Consider the following 16,477-nt stretch of genomic DNA (forward strand, 5'->3'; position numbering starts at 1 on the left):
ATAAATTACAGAGATTCGGGAGTAGTATTCGTATTTAACCAAAAATAGAATCAGGTAGCACATCCGCGGTTCTTGACGAATCTGTATAAAAATTTTCTTATTGACGTATTTTTAACAGGGGGTCACTGAAATCGGATGCGCCTTATAATCATATGAACATCGCGTTATTTTTACCCACATGAAGCATTTTGGTGTAGTAAGATGCAACTGATGGCACACTTTGGTCGCTGAATGAAACATGGAAAAATGCAAGCATATTGACAAAGATGCACTCGCTCTATGCGAAAAGCACATGCGCCTCAATTGATTTTAACTATTTCGCGCGTTATACGGGTTTTAACTTTTATGTTTTTTCTTTGATTGTAATATCAATATCACTCTTTATTTCCTAATTCTATTACTTAGCACACTAAGCAAATATACTTTCACGATGATAAACTATTTTCCTTGAAGAGGTTTTAGCAAAATAATTCAGGTTTTGTTTGGAAATTTAGCGAAATAGTAGAATAACTCCCAAAAAATGTTCTCAAATTTTTCGTATTAAACCAAAAAATTTATTTTTGAAATAATGTTCCAACAATAAACTCTTGTATTATGTTGTAGCCGCAATATGCAATTTAAAATCCTAATCTATAAAATTTTGGTCTCACATTTTTCTGGACATTGTCTAGATTCTGCACGTATTTTTAATTTATTTTTTAGAGATTTTTATGGACTCTGAGTTAGAATAAATAAAATTTACTCCAAGATTCCATCATTATTTTTTGATTTTCCGCGAAAATGAAAATAAATTTAGCAAATATTTAGGCGTCTACGGATAGATATTAAATGTTGTTACCGATTTATATATACATTTTGGTATTACAACACAAAGGGAATTTTTAAATATTTTTTCTTTATAAGGGAATAAAACCGCCCATAACTTTTGGGCGCAGCATCCAATTTTGTGAACGCGAACAGATTTGGAACCACAATTTTTTTCTTAACCCACGGACCAAAAATCGTGAATGTGCTTGCAAAAAAAATTTTTAATTTTTTTTCGATGGAATTGTAAAGGAAATTTGAAATTTACCATATAACAGCCAAACCATTGAGATTTTCGATCCAACACAAATACAAAAATTGTATCCAAGACAGTAATTAAGAACTCTCTAATACATCGCGAATGCTCCTTCAGGCAGTTTTGGCCTTGAGAAGGGGCAAACTTTTCGAAAAATGTCGATAAATGACACTGTGCTACAAAAGTTATATGGTCCAGTGGACTTTTTTGCTTAGTTCAATCCCAGGAATCAGAAACGCGAAGGGCTCATTAAGGTTTTCAAATCGCCCCGGCCTAGTATACATATATGCCACAACCTCACTTCCAATGAAATTACCTCCGAGCTCTCGATTTTCCTCAAAACTGTGGAAACCACTTTCGGCGATATCTTCATCTTTTCAATCGGAATCTGACCGAAACCACCACTAATCCTTACAAACTCTAAACTAACACCTTTCCTGTTAACCATTTTTCGCTGTTAATTTCCTAAAAAGACGCTTGAAAATAAATGAAAATCGATTTGATTGTGAATAAAAAATGATATACAACTTTTAAAAATTGACAAAACAGAGGCGTACAATGGACCCTCACAGTTAGTGCATATACAATTTTCGCCAAAAACTGTCCAAATACGTGTCAAGGTATACTCCAAACGCGAAGCTCGATAGAAATTTGTGGAAAAATTGACTTTCTTGAAAAAATATTTTTGCAAATTGTTCGCATATTTTCACGATTTTTTTTAGGTTTTATCCTTTTCTGCCATGAGGCCATTCCGAATTGGTGCGAATTGTCAAAATCTGTTCAGCCATTCTTGAGTTATAAGCGTAGTAACTAACATCATCCTTTTTTATATATGGGGAATTCCAAGTGAAATCGGACAGTTCGGAGAAAAGTAATTTTTGATTTCAATTGTTTTTGGTTCAATTTATGCTCCTAGCCAACAGAACATTTTAGTATATTTTAAAAATTTTTTTTGACCAACGGTACAGAAATATCTCCTATTGAAATTATCACATTTTTAAAGAACTATGTCCAAATAAATACTCATAACTTCTTTAATATTGGTCCAAATGGGACCATCTTTTTTTTGAATTGTTTGTTTTTTCATCAGCTATCAAAAGAAATACTTAAAAGAGAAATGCACAGTGGGCTTCAATGCAATTTTCGGGATTTAATATTTAAAATCAATTTTTAAATATGATTGTACCCTTCGATTTTTTCAAAAAAATTATATGTTAAACTACGTTCAATCACAAAAATTTTAAGTTCTAAATCGTAATGGGATTCGAATAAATACTATTTTTTTCCAATTTTTTAAAATTTGTCAATACAATTTTTCCTTTATACCTTTGTCCAAAATTTGTATTTCCTGTATTTTTGAAGCTAAGAGTACATATTTATCATTATATATTATATATTTAACATAAGAAATAGAAAAAGCATGCACAGTGGGCTTTAATGGAATTTTCGCTGATGCATTTTCAAAATCGAAAAATGAGATAAATTCATAAATATCAAATCAAAATAAATATTTATAAATGAAACTTTTAATTTTTTAATAAAATTATAAATTTTGGACAAAGGTATAAAGGAAAAATCGTATTGACAAATTTTAAAAAATTCGAAAAAAATAGTATTTATTCGAATCCCATTACGATTTAGAACTTAAAATTTTTGTAATTGAACGTAGTTTAACATATAATTTTTTTGAAAAAATCGAAGGGTACAATCATATTTAAAAATTGATTTTAAATATTAAATCCCGAAAATTGCATTGAAGCCCACTGTGCATTTCTCTTTTAAGTATTTCTTTCGATAGCTGATGAAAAAACAAACAATTCAAAAAAAAAAGATGGTCCCATTTGGACCAATATTAAAGAAGTTATGAGTATTTATTTGGACATAGTTCTTTAAAAATGTGATAATTTCAATAGGCGATATCTCTGTACCGTTGGTCAAAAAAAAATTGTAAAATATACTAAAATGTTCTGTTGGCTAGGAGCATAAATTGAACCAAAAACAATTGAAATCAAAAATTACTTTTCTCCGAACTGTCCGATTTCACTTGGAATTCCCCATATATAGATTACTGCAACAATTAATTTTGGGTCAATGTTATGAGTTTTGTTAAAGGAATTTCATTTGGGAATAGTAATTTAAAACAATCAAAGTGATTGTTTCCATTTTAAAAATAAAACCAAAATTAATGCATAATTTAATTATTTAGAAAACCCATCCTTAACATTAATATTAAACAGTTCATATTAATATCACAACAATTCCCATTATTTATTTACATCTTCACGATAATTTTCAATTTTATTCAATGATAGGAAAAAATTAATTAAATTACACGACAACAAGCATTACAAGCAACTAGTGGCTTAATATACGAATAACACTTGATACTAAAGTGTTGATAACGACATGGTATCGATAGCCCAGCAAACATTTTATTTATACACAATTATATTTATTAGGAGTTAACGTTATATGTTCACAATAACATTGTAGCTGCAGACATTTAAAGATTTATCTTCCCAATAGTTTAGATGCCTAAATATAATTCTCATAAATTGTAAGATAACAATACTGGTTACCATATCTAATTACAGAAACATATTATAAAAATTATAGCTTACATTTCTAATTATAATTAATAATATAAGTATTCTATAATAAAATGTTCAATATTTTAGCAAGAGTAAAGCATTTCATTGGTTTATTTTTGTATTGCAAGCAATTTGCTATTTCAACAAAATTGTAATTGTATGTGTTTTTGTTTTTCTTTGGTTCAAAATTAAAAACAATTGCTATATAATAAATTCATAATGAAATTAGTTGTGTAGTATATGTTTGTGTATCGGATGTACATGTACGAATCTTTATTTCTGTCAGTCCGATAGACGTTTAGAATAAACCGACGTCATGTCTGGCGTATGAGTGAAGGTGTGACGTCTAATTTTGATAGTAAATGTGTGGTACCGGTATAGCATGCAAAGCGTAGAAATTCTATCACGAACATAAATGAGGTGTGTTTTTGTTTTTAATATATTTTTTGTATTGATGGGGGAATTTTTTCAAAGTTAGGAGGAATTTGGATAAAACATGAAATGAGAGGAATTCAAAATGATCAAACAGGTTATACTTTTTATATGTAATATTGGTGGCGTTTTTTATTGGGATTGCTGTTACAATTTTGTTTTTTCAAAATAGTCTGACCTAATTCCATTGTTGTTCTTTTAATATTTAAAACAACTAATTTATTAGTGGAGAAGTGGAGATCCTGTGGCGAGGATCGAACCTAGTCTTCCCTGCCTTATCCCTTGGCGAACAATGCCAAACCTTCTACACTAATAAATTAGTTGTTTTTAATATTAAAACAACAACAATTGGATTAAGCCAGACTATTTTGAAAAATTAAAATTGTAACTGCTATCCCAATAAAAAACGCAACCAATGTTCTATTTGAGAAACACTGGCACAGTTTGTGTATGGTTGGTTATGGCTAAAAAAGCTACCAACAACAATTTGTTGTGTTGTCTTCGTTGAAAATCAACGACAAATCTCCACTGACTAAGACCAAAAAGCACCACGAAAATGTAACAAAACGGCAGAAATTATCAACTGTTACACAGAAAGGCGAAATTTAAACAAATCGCACATACACTTTTTTATCCATTTCTTTAATAAAATATTTCAATTCCCACGTTTTTCTGTATTTTTGAACACTATCTGGCCTCTAAATGTATGAATATTTCACTCGCTGCCCAATATACTTTTTGGATGACAGTAAACAATTTTGCGTAAAAATCGCTACAATCGCTACCTTAAACAGCCAAAATCGCTACTGTAGCGAATTAAAATAAAAAAAGTCAGTTTTTGTACGTCAAAAATCACCACAAGTAGCGGGAAAACCACTAACTTGGCATCTCTGGGAAGAAGGTTTGCTTTGTTTTGCAAACACTTTCGTCGGGGTTGTGTGAGGTTGTCAAAGAAAAACTTCTCATTGAAGTTTTTTCTTGGTTCACCTTTATACTTCGAGCTGACGATTGATGTTTGGGTATAAAAAGTTTTTTGTTGAAGATGTTATTGAAAAATAACTTCGATGGAGAATTTCCACCGAGGATCGAAACTAGTCTTCCCTGCCCTACCCCTTGGCGAACAATGTCAAACCTTCTCCACTAATAAGTTAGTTGTTTTAAATATTAAAACAACAACAATGGGATTAAGCCAGACTATTTTGTAAAATCTTTTTAAATGTATACATAAATACATATATATTTAATCTTCACTTTTAGACAATTAAAAAGCCACTCCTTGAACACCTACAAATGAACATGAAAGACTTCTCTCATATTTCAGTGCAGCCCATGTGTCTATGTCGTTGACGGTAAATATCTGCGTGGAATTAATAGCGACCCGTACGCCGACATCGAAATAATCGAACGGTTCTACTTTAAACGATTGCGTTGGTTTGGTTATGCCAAATAATATCCGATTTTCATATATAGGAAATATTGTCACTTCTTTCATACACAGAAAAAAAGGTTTTATGAATTTTTACACATTTCCGTTCATGATGTAGTTTTTTTCGTACCGTTCAGGATAAATAAAATATACATAATTTTTTTTTTTTTTTTTTTCAAAAATATGTGTGGGATGCAAAGTCACTTTCCTATTTTTTCCTACATTACCATTATTTGCTCTTATATTTCCTCTTTTGTTTGGTAAATTCTCTCAACGTTGTTCTCTTTTTCTTCTGAATGGTCTCATCGCCTTACCATCACATTGACAATGTATCAACAAACATGCTATTGTGTTGCGCTGTATCAACAACCTGACTGAAATACAGCTAAACCCTTAACGATAAACTAGCACCGTCCCAACAACTAACAAACCAAACACCTACAGTGTGTTTGTTTTCGAAAAACAAAGTGGTTGTACGATATAGTTCGCATCTACAATCGGATTTTTCTTTATCTACATTCACAGAGAAAGTTTCCCATTGAAGAAAATTATCGGGTTGTTGAGATAAATCATTCATATAAACCGTTTTAATTTACATGCATTTTTAAAATATGTGTAAATCGCGTAAATATCAAAATCACTTTTTCCGCATGTGATTTTCGTATGCAACAAAACTATACCCTTGAATTTGTATATATTTTTCAAAGTTTCATATGGAGGCTAAGATGTAACGTCGACTGCATCTTAGTATCCAAAAGTCTATAAAACACCACTAATTTACGCGGAATGCATACACTTTTTGTCCGCACCCGATTTCAGTGTCCACAAAGAAAATCTACATTGATATCTATGTATCTATTTCAACGCGGTCAAGGAAGAACCGTGGATGTTGCCTCACACACAATTGTTGGGATAAAATGAATATATCTCCCCTAGTCCCGGTCCACAATAGCGTAAATTTCATTACAAAAGTACTCATATGATAGTACTCTACTATGGAACTCGATCTAGAAACGCATAATTTCGTGAATTTTTTTAATGAAAATCACGCTAGTGTGGACCAAGATCTATCAGTGAAGCTTTTAAATTTTTTTCATTGCGGTGGAAACGACCCGCAGAAAACGCCATAATATGCGATATACTTTCAAAAACCAAGTACGAGGAAATCCAGTGACAATTGTAAAAATTAGTTCCAACTAGTGCCGACAGAGATATACCCTCAGCCTGTATATATTGAAAAAAATTTTTCCCAAAAAACTTATGTATTTAGGGCTTTTTAAACATTTTGGGAATTTGAACCGATAAAAATGTTCATTAGGATTAGAGATCAAAAGTTTTGCGGAGGAGATACTAAAAGGAATGGATCTACATTGATCATTATGGAAGTGGATCTTCAGCCACTACATATGGTGCCATAGGGGGTTTTTACAACCTTCGGGACTTGCCCCTGAAGAAACGTTTACCATCGTAATTGAGGCAGCGAATGCAAGTTGCTGCAACAAATATCAAAGTGATTCGATAGCAGGTCTTAAAGTGAACTTATCCAAAATTTTGTGTGGGAGGTACCAGATGGAGTGGACAAATATAGTCCATATTTGAACCTGATCTATATCTATATATTAGGATTTGTAAAGTATAGACCAATTCGGCCACTCCCTTCAAGAGTTACCGTACGAACAATTTTTCCGAACATTTTTGAACTTTTGTGGGGAAGGTACCTGAAGGAGTGGACCGATATGGCTTATCTTCAAACTTGGACTATGTTTGGACAAAATATTACTAAGGCCAAATTTTGGACCGAATCGGCAGATCCGTTCTAGAGTTATCTTGCGCTCCAACCACCTCGCACGGTGTCATAGGGGTTTTTGCAACTTCCATGCTATTTTCTCAGGAAGTATGGACTTGCCCTTAATGAAACTTGTTCCGTCGTATGGAGGGCAGTGAATACAAGTTGCTAAAACAAAACTCACAGTGATTCGAGAGATGGCCCTAAACTGAACTTTTCCGAAAATTTGTGTGGGAGGTACCCGAAGGAGTAGGCCGATTTAGTCTATATTGAAACATTATCTAAGTCTAGTACACATTTTACGATGGGCAAAGTATGGACCAAATCGGTTACTCCCTTCAAGAGTTATCGTGCGCACAAATTTTCCGAACATTTTCTAACTTTTGTGGGGGAGGTACCGGAAGGAGTGGACCGATATAGCCCATCTTCGAACTTAAACTAAGTTTGGACAAAATACTACGAAAGCCAAATTTTGGACCGAATCGGTTGATCCGTTCGAGAGTTATCGTGCGCTCCAGCCAGACAGACGGACGGACGGTCATTGCTTAATCGACTCCAAATTGTCTGAAACACATTTCGTCCAAACATACTTGGGGTCTAAAACCATTATTTCGATGAGGCACATTTTGCCCGTATGAAAGTGTATATACCTTCGTTAGCATAAATGCTGAGGGTATAAAAAATATTATTTTTAGAAAAATGTTCGCACAAAATTTCCACTTTTGGATGCAGATTTCTGTAAAGTTGTGACAGACTACATTCACGACACATACATCATAATACTCAGAATCGTGAGTTCTACAATCCTATATACGATTTTTTGAAAAACCTGTTTGTGGAATGAAGTTAGAAGAAAATTCCAAAATCCACTTAAAATCTGGCTTCAAAATGTCAGCATCATTTAAGGGTAGACGCAAATCAAATTTTTAAAAGTTATACATTGGTGAGATGATCCTTATTTAGTTTGCTTTTACTTTTACTTTGACAGGAACATCGTGAAAAGTGTGGTTTAATCACAAATCGAGAGAAAACAAAAAAGACACGTGGCTTCAACCCATTTTTACCCATTTTTTAACTTAAGTATATCCACAGATTCCACGCAAATAATCTTTTAAGGGCAATATTTTTTGCCAAGTCCAAAAACATTTCATTTTATCCAAAAGCATTTAATTTGTATAATATACAACCACAGCCATGTAAAATTTTCAAAAATATTGCCCATATATTCCTTCAACATGTGGTACTAGCGATGGATTATGTCGTAAGCCCATTTTGCTTTTCTTAAAGATTTCTTGAACAGGTTGACTAAAAACGGCATTCTTACCTTTCCTCTCTCCGCGTATTAGACCACTAATTGATACTCTGTAAGAAATAAAAATACAATAATTTAATATGAGAATGGTTAAAATAAAGTAATAATAACTGATTAAAATTAACATTAATTGCTATTGTTTCATATTTCCTCTCTAAAGACATATCCTCCAAGTTCTCACTTGTTCAAAACAAAGTGCAAATTAATGAACAATCGAATTATGTGAAGAAATCTTATCAAACCTAATCACAGAATTGAGTACTTTATGATTATGTTTGTTACTCATTTATTTTCATCTAATTCACTTTTTGTTTGGTGATTAAAACGAATTGATTTGTTCTCGATCAAATCAAGTGAGATATGGGTGATTTGTGTGTAATATTGGGTTATGGAATAGCCGCAAATCTTAATTTTATAAAAAGTGACACTCACAGTTCACATTGAATTGTATATTTATTATTTAAGTTCTCAATTACTTCAATTGTTTCACACCAGTACATAATCTGCAAAAATATACAAAGGTTCCTATTCATGACTTTTAGTTAAGTATTCTATACGAATTTGAAAATAAACATCTAATTTTTGAAAAGTATGACAAAGACCATACAACGAAATATCACACACAACTCTCGGATGGAATCGCCAAGGATACAGAGTCCGCGGAAGGCCGAGGAAAACGTGGAGGCGTACAATTTTTTTTTACAGAAACCGGAAAAATTGTTAATGAATTAAGATATATCGAATCAGATAGACAGAGATGGAGATTCTATGTAAATGGCTTATGTTCCTGATGGAATATGCTAAATAAAAAAATTACAAATTTGCAATTTCAAATAATATTTTAAGATTCATACGCAGTGTGATATGTACAAAATCGTTAAATATTTATCTCAAATAAGCAAATTGTTACGTACATACTGCATAGACAAAATTTGTGTACAAATATTAGCACATAATGATTTGGATTTTACTCGGATGTTATTATTTTTGATTTTACACATAACCGGCTTCGTTGGAATTTCTCATTTCTATTGGATGAGAAAATAATGCAAATCCACACCACAAATAATAACAACACGAGAAAATAAACAAAAAACGTATTGATTTTATGCTAATTTTTAAGTAAACTACAATTGTGTACAGAGAGGGATATTACACGGTGCTCTTGAACCAAATTTAAATGGAAGGTGCTAACACCTGGGATGTTTTTGCGGATTCTGAAACTACAATGTTCATAGATGAGAAAAAACAAAAAAATCGCGAGAGCGCTTTTTAAATAAATCGAGATTCATGTTGTCAGTTTTAAGGGTTTTTGATTTTCACGATTTTGCTTGGAATCCGCTAGACCTATCGAAATGGAACTAAAGAAAATATTGTAGCTATGAAAATTATCTACTAGACTGAATTTTTTGAGATTATCGTAGTTTTTATCGTTATTGAGATATAGATGTTCAAAATAGTACAATGAATTGACTTCATCGCCTCCTTATATTACAATGTTATCCGCAAAAACTTCCCATTTAAATTTGGTTCAAGAGCACCGTGACTATTGTATAAACATTTAATTGTTTTGAAATGCTTGATTTGATCAAGGTAGAACAAGTAAGAAAGTATCATTCAGCTGTGCTGACGGAGATATACCCTCAGCCACTGACCAAACCAAAAAAAGAAAACAAAACCAAACACAATAATTATGCCGTATATAAAATATAATCATTTTGTATCACGAGTTTGCTTTAAAATCTGTATGTACCGTAATGTGGAATAATTCGAATTTCAAATGGAATTATTCGAATTACAAATGGAATAATTCGAATTACAAATGGAATAATTCGAATTACAAGTGGAATAATTCGAATTACAAATGGAATAATTCGAATTTCAAATGGAATTCTCGAATTACAACAGAAATGTTACGAATTACAAATAGAATTCTCGAATTACAATTAAAATAAGTCGAATTACATCTGAAAAAGGTGTAGACACTTGTGCAGACAATTTAGGAGAAGTCTTCAGTTGTAATTCGAGAATTCCATTTGTAATTCGAATTATTCCATTTGTAATTCGAATTATTCCACTTATAATTAGAATTATTCCATTTGTAATTCGAATTATTCCATTTGTAATTCGAATAATTCCATTTGAAATTCGAATTATTCCATTTGTAATTCAAATTATTCTATTTGAAATTCGAATTATTCCCTTTGTAATTCGAATTATTCCATTTGAAATTCGAATTATTCCATTTGTAATTCGAATTATTCCATTTGAAATTCGAATTATTCCATTTGTAATTCGAATTATTTTATTTGAAATTACAAATGAAATCATTCGAATTACAAATGGGATAATTCGAATTACAAATAGAATAATTCGAATTACAAATGGAATAATTCGAATTTCAAATAGAATAATTTGAATTACAAATGGAATAATTCGAATTTCAAATGGAATTATTCGAATTACAAATGGAATAATTCGAATTACAAGTGGAATAATTCGAATTACAAATGGAATAATTCGAATTACAAATGGAATTCTCGAATTACAATTAAAATAATTCGAATTACATCTGAAAAAGGTGTAGACACTTGTGCAGACAATTTAGGAGAAGTCTTTGGTCATGCTATTGAGCAATCTGTGCCGAAACAAAGAGTCAGGGACCACGTTCTGGGGGATCTCCGTATGAGAATTCGAGGTTTCATACGCAAGCGTACCAGGTTATCCGCGAGCGTCGCATGCTATGTCGCACGCTTCGTAGATCTGGTGATCCAGATAGATACCCAGCTCTTAGAGCAGATATCCGAAATCTGGATCACAAAATTGAGGACTCCATTCGAATATTCGAAAGGGATAGACTCAAAACGTATCTTGGGGGTATACGTGTAGATGGGAAGACTTTTGGCATAGTCAAAAGGACAGCTGGTTTCACAGTGAAAGATCCTATTGACGAGCTAGTTAACGGTGATGGATCCATCATTACCGATGATGGTCTTAAGGCAGAGACCATAGCAGACCATGCGCAGGGAGTGTTTCGGCCCATTGGTGGGTCGGTCAGTGGCTTCTCTGGTGGTCCGATCGATCGGATCCCAGGGGAGTTCGTTCCTTCCGCAGCTCAGTTAATTGGACTATAGAGGGGACCGATGACCGGTCCCCAAGGGTTGAGTTCTCCGGCAAGTTCTCTGCAGATGCATCTGTAGTTGACGATGCCACTCGCTGGAACGAGGGTGGCTTTATAAGACCCAGAAATGTCGGCGTGGCTTTAGCTCGCAGACCAGCTCGTAAATCCTGTGGTCTAGATAAAATACTCGATGCTGCTTTTAAGAAGGCAGGCGAGGTAATTTTTGGTTTTCTAGCGGCTTTATTTAACCACTGCCTAAACCTTGGGTACTTTCCCAGAGCATGGAAAGAAGCCATGCTGATCCCATCTACAAAAGGGCTTCACCACCAGAGCAATGTGGTAGCTACAGACCGATATCCCTGCTATCGGCTTTTGGTAAACTCTACGAGCACTTTATTATGGAAAGATTAAAGAAACTCGTAGAGGACAAACGTGTACTAAAGGACAACCAGTTTGGGTTCAGGACAGGCCTATCGACTGTCCATGCCCTTACTGCTTTTTCGTCCTATGTTGTTGACGGATTGAACAATAGGCAAGGTACTATTGCTCTCAGTCTTGACGTCTCCAAAACCTTCGACACTGTTCGGCATGACGGGTTGTTGGCGGGATGGTGCGCTTTGGTCTCGATCACCAAACGTGCAGGCTGGTAAAGAGTTTCCTCACTGGGAGATCCTTTAAATTCAAAGTTGGAGAACGACTCTCAAGTCGTAGACCCATCTTGGCTGGGGTACCCCAGGGCTCTTTACTAGGACCCACGTTATACAACATATACGTCAGCGACATGCCACAGCCTCCTCCTGAAGGTCTTGTGCTGTCATATGCTGACGATGGGTTTGTTGGCTATGACGGACCAACTGGTCCGCCATGCCGAAGCCAAAATAAACGACTACCTTGCAGTCCTCGATCGGTATTTCACCTGTTGGGGACTCAAGCTAAATGGCGAAAAATGTACGGCTGTTAGGTTCACTGGTAAAACACAACACGTACTTCCCAGTTATAGGACATACCGCCCTGTTGTACAAATTGGGCTCCAGTATTGCCGAGCGAGGACTGGTCTATAGGTATCAAGTCGTTAAACATTCGAGAGAACAACCAACTACAAAAATGTACCCAACATTTCAAAAAACAGTTTGAACAGCTACGAACTCTGTAGAGGAGGTTCTTGAACGTCAAAGTAGAAAAATAATTTAAAACAAATACGATATTGTATCCTTTTTTTCTCTGGTTCAGGTTTATAGACACTAAACCTTTTAAATTTCAAGAAAACTATATCTATATCTGTCAGGTTGATAGCTGCTTAATATTTAAATCATAATTAACATGTTATTCATATTAATTGTCCGCTAATAAAACTACGAAGGACTTAGCTGTATCGATAATATCATGAAGCGTTTAACATGTTTGGCATACTAAAGCTGTTTTTCAAGATTTTAATTAAATAAAATGTTAGAACTCTTTAATTTAATAGAAATACATCAGCATTTCGCACATGGTTCACACTTGTGTTACTTCCATTTCCATGCAATTAACAAAATGCGGAGCTGTTCACACATTTGAATAATTTAAAATGTCCAGATAACACAAGAAAAATATGTTCATTCCATTTAATCTTGCGTTAAGTTATGCAAATGTCTTTCTAGAGAATTGACGAACATGCGAAATTGCAAATAAACAAATGAATACTGTCAGTCCATTATACCGTAAGTGCGTTTAGGTGACGGCACACAGAAACGAGGATTGTATATCAAAATGACTTTGTTGCGAAGCATATGCATATGGGGCTACGTTTACACAATGTTTTACAAAATTAATATTATTTTATTATTAAATTTAAAGTGTGCGATTTTAATGTTTTTTTTTCAAAAATATTGGAATAAGATCGGTTTACAAAAGCATTTTAATTAATTTAATCGAAATTAGGGTCTTATCAAATATTTACGGGCTCTACAAGGGGACATACATACATACAAGGTGGCGCAAAAGTAATCGTCCTATCAGAAAATGCTATAATTTTTGCGATTGGCCCCTAATATCAGTTCTGTTTTGACATTTGTGTAGTAAACACATGCGAAATACACGTTGATAAACAATGTTACGCTACACTGCTCCAGAACGCGGAATATTGGTGACTATTTGACCAATAATCGGTCGGTGACTTTGGCACAACGTGAATTTCGTCGCAGACGTTTAGCCGCTCGCTTCGAAGAGACTGGCACAACACGAGATGCTGCCAGGCATGGCAGACCCCGGAGTAGCCGTTCTGCAGAGAATATTGCTCCTGTAGCCGAGGATGTCACGGAAGCGCCTTCGACATAGACCAAACGACGTGCCACGCAAATGGGTATCAGTTGACGGTCTTTACAGCGAATTTTGGTACGATATTTGAAGATGTTTCCGCACAAAGTCCAGACGGTGCATCAGCTGTTAAACGCTGACCGCCAATCGCGTCTAACATACAATCAATTCATCCTTAATTACCACCAAGAGGAAGATGATTTTTCATCAAAAATAATCATGAGTGATGAGGCGCTCCAGACTTCTTTTTGTGGGGCTTTTTGAAGTCGCGGGTTTATGTTAACAAGCCTCAGACTCTTTCAGCTCTTAAAGACAATCCGCCAAAAATGTTAGGACCTATCGCCGGAAGTTTTGGCCAAAGTGATGTAAAATGCCATAAAAAGGGCTCAAATGACAATAAACTGTGGCGGCGGCCATTTATCTGTTATCATATTCTCGACTTGATGTAAAAAAAATTAAAAGACCAAATAAAAGTAATCCACAAGAAAAATCAAAGTTTTTCATTTTTTTATTACAGCCAAAAAACTTCGGAAGAGTACTTTTGCGCCACCTTGTATTTCTTTACTCTAGCTTTATTGCTAAGTATATATAATTTCATTGTGTCCCAGCTTTTGTTAAATTCATAGAAGCTAGTAGAAATCAAGTAAAAAAGTATCTGTCGACTTTGCCTACAGAGGTATACCCCCAGCCTGTCTCAATTGAAACACCCTTTTCCCAAACAACGTATGCATTTAGGGCAGTGCCAACCAAGAAGAGCGAAGCCACAAATGTGAATGTATTCGAAAAATTGGCAATATATGACAGTGTGTTAGTAAGATTGTATGCACACAAGCTACGAAACAAAAACAAATCAAAACATTTGCTCTCTCTCTTGCAAGCTTTTTCTTTGCGATCGGGTCGAATGTGTGTGAATTGCCGAAAATCTTCGTAACCAGCGACAAATGGATGTTCGGCACTGATTTAAGGGGTCTTCAGAATTTTAGGCGTATGAACTTGATGACAAAGATATGGATTAGGACAAAATCTCAATAGTTTTGCGGGGTAGGTATCTAAAGTAATGGTCCGACATAGTCGATTTGGCATGTGTGTCTTATTTTGGGAGTCATTCTTCTCGATAGGACCATTATATCAAGAAACATGGACTTGCCCACGAAAAACTTTATGTCGCTGTAGACAGGGCTACCGGGAGTACCTTCGGTAAAAATTTCCAAAGGATTCTCGCACAGACCCTTAACCGCCCTTAAACAAAATTGCTGATCATTTGTGTGCGTGGTACCCTAAGCAATGGACCGATAGGGCCCACTTTTGAACTAATTTTGGACAAAATATTTCGAGATCTAAATTTGGACCAAATTGGCTACTCCATTAATGAGTTATTGCGCTTACCATTTTAGCGAATATTTTCAAACTTTTGTGGTAGAGGTGACGGATGGATTGGACCTATATGCACCATCTTCGAATTTAATCTAATATTCGCAGAAATAATTCGATATGCAATGAGTGGTATTCGGTTCGGGAATTGTCGTGCGCACCAGCCACTGAACATGCTGTTTTACAGTTTTCTCAAGAAGTATGGACTTGCCACTGAAAAAAATTGTATCATCGTAATAGGGGCCTTGAGAGCAACCTTTTACAAGAAAAATCAAAGCGATTCGAGAGGAGGTCCAAAAGTGAACGACTTTTCTGAAATTTGGTGAGGGAGGTATCTAAAGGAGTTCATATTCTAACATGATATATGTATCGTAGAAATATTACGATGTCCAAAGTATGGACCAAATCGGTTACTGCCTTCGAGAGTTATCGTGTGCACCATTTTAGCGAAAAGTTTTTAAATTTTTTGCGGGAGGTACTGAAAGGAGTGGACCGATAAGGCCCATCTTTTAACTTGATTTAAAATTGGGCAAAATATTACGATTGCCAAATTTTCGATCGAATCGGTTTATGCGTTCGAGAGTTACCCAACTTTCCATCCACTGCACATGGTGCCACAGCGGGTTTTTACAGCTTTCAGGTTATTTTCCTAGGCAGTATGAACTTGCCCCTGAAAAAAAACTTGCACTTGTTGTAATGGGGGCGCGGACTCAAGTTGCTACAACAAAAATCAAAAAAATCAAAAGGAATGCAATTTTCCTATATTTTTTGTGAGATTTACCCGAAGGAGTTGACATCTATGGCCGATTTTCGATCCTGATCTATGTCTCGTAGATATATAACGATGTGCAAAGTATGGACCAAATCGGTAACTACCTTCGAGACTTTTGTGTACGCCATTTTAGTGAAAACTGTTGAACTTGTGTGGGGGAGACACTAGAGGAGTGGACCGATATGGCTCATCTTTGAACCTAAACTAAGTTCGGACAAAATATAACGAGGGCCAAATCTTGGACCCAATCTGCAGATCCATTCGAGAGTTATCGTGCGCTCCAACCACTCAAGTGTAGTGTCCTACGGTTT

The 16,477-nt window shown here is 34.7% G+C and overlaps 1 protein-coding gene across 8 annotated transcripts in view; it reads right to left on the reverse strand.

Moving 5' to 3' along the window:
* mthl10 (methuselah-like 10) overlaps window positions 1-16,477 on the reverse strand; it is a 111,132-nt gene that overhangs the window by 56,415 nt on the left and 38,240 nt on the right. For all 8 annotated transcript variants that reach the window (XM_073986934.1, XM_073986930.1, XM_073986928.1 and 5 more), the window contains one exon: window positions 8,620-8,657. The gene's annotated coding sequence lies outside the window, so the exon portion shown is untranslated. The remainder of the gene's footprint in view (window positions 1-8,619; window positions 8,658-16,477) is intronic.

This window comes from Musca autumnalis, unplaced genomic scaffold (assembly GCF_047663935.1).
Source record: "Musca autumnalis isolate F117 unplaced genomic scaffold, ASM4766393v1 scaffold_4, whole genome shotgun sequence".
Lineage (NCBI taxonomy): Eukaryota > Metazoa > Arthropoda > Insecta > Diptera > Muscidae > Musca > Musca autumnalis.